Source organism: Hyaena hyaena, unplaced genomic scaffold, assembly GCF_003009895.1.
Source record: "Hyaena hyaena isolate Hyena2069 unplaced genomic scaffold, ASM300989v1 scaffold_302, whole genome shotgun sequence".
NCBI lineage: Eukaryota > Metazoa > Chordata > Mammalia > Carnivora > Hyaenidae > Hyaena > Hyaena hyaena.
Genome location: NW_024080936.1, coordinates 1,814,579 through 1,816,217, shown reverse-complemented (window position 1 = coordinate 1,816,217; position 1,639 = coordinate 1,814,579).

The window sequence follows — 1,639 nt, the reverse complement described above, 5'->3', positions numbered from 1 at the left end:
AGCAGATTCAAGCTCAGAATGCCTTTTGTCCACTGTCTTGGCCGTAGTCTTTTTTTTTTTCTTTAAATTTTTTACATTTATTTCTTATTGAGAGACAGAGAGACAAAGCACGAATGGGGGAGGGGCGGAGAAAGAAGGAGACACAGAATCGGAAGCAGGCTCCAGGCTCTGAGCTGTCAGCACAGAGCTGGACGTGGGGCCCGAACACACAAATCGCCAGATCATGACCTGATTGGCTGTGGTCTTGATGGAATGGATTCAGGCAGTGGGAACGCATGTCATTAGACAAGGTGCCATTTGTGCTCCTTAACGCAATTATCACGTATCCTGTCATTTACACCCAGTGTCACTGAACTGTTAGGTCCCCTTGACGGTGCCAGCACTGAAATCTTATTATCCTGACGCTTCCTAGGGTATTTGTGACATTTTAATCAAAGAGTGGATTTCCCTGGTGTCCATCAATCCTAACTCAGCTTCACTTATAGGATGAGCAGCAACATCACGCCATGGCCCTGGGGTGGACCAAGGATGGAGGTCCATGGCCTTCCTCTGTGCCCCACCCTTGCCATTCCTATCGTCATTCCCATCAGCTCCTCGATGGGCCCTTCGCTCACATGGAAGAATGGGGTACAGGGCAGGATGTCATGAGGGAGAGGTGGTGCTCCTCCAGCTGTGGGGGGAGCCCAGCCCTTGGATCCTTGATCTTCGTCCCATAGAAAACGATCAAGGTTGACTATTGCCGTGACCTACTCCAGAACACGAAGAGTCTGTTCTCCTTGGAGACGTGCTCACGGCCAGGGGCAAGGCTCAGTCCTCCCCGCGCCCGAGACTTCCAGGGGCCACGGAGTTTTCCCCTCGTGCCACCCAAGCCACCATGCTTTCCAAAGCACAAGCTCTTCTCCTAGGCCCACGCATTCCAGGGCCTGCCCACCCACAGTGACGTGGTAGCTCTGCCCCGTTGCCTCGTAGGCTCCACGGCACCGTTTGACCGGCCAGCTTCCGGGCCTGATCCTAGACTCTCCGGATTTGGGGACCTTATGCCGCTCCACTTTGGCCGGATGAGGGAAGCTGAGGCCAGTGCCCGCTCATTCTTCCGTCTGTTTCTCAGGACCACCCAACTCCAGTTTCCCTGCTGTCCACATGGGATGCACGACAGACCCCAGCCGCGGCTGATGGAGAGGTCTCCGAGCCCCACGCGGCTGACACGCGCTAACTGCCTTCCCCAGGCCGGGTGGTTTCTCTGGAAGCCCCGGACTCTGTTCAGAGGGGCTGATGGACAGCAGAGATGGTCACCAGCCTCCAGTCTACAACACAGCACGACAGAAAGTGTTCCTGGTCTTGCCCCACACACTCGCACAGCCTACACTTTGGGGTTTATGCTCATGCCCACGTCTCTGCCTCCCCTGTGCAGGGAGCCTCTCTAGTTCTGGGGCTCTAGAACACCACCCCAGGGGCTGAAACTCTCCAGCAGACCGACCCCGGTCTCCTTCCCTGGTCTGTTCCCAGCAGGTACCGACAAGAAGGAGATGCATTATTTGCAGAAGTTTTCATCATTTACAAGGGGGTTCACACTACATTTCTGTTATTTTCTTTTTTTTTTTTTAATTTTTTTAATGTTTTTTATTTATTTCTAGGAGAG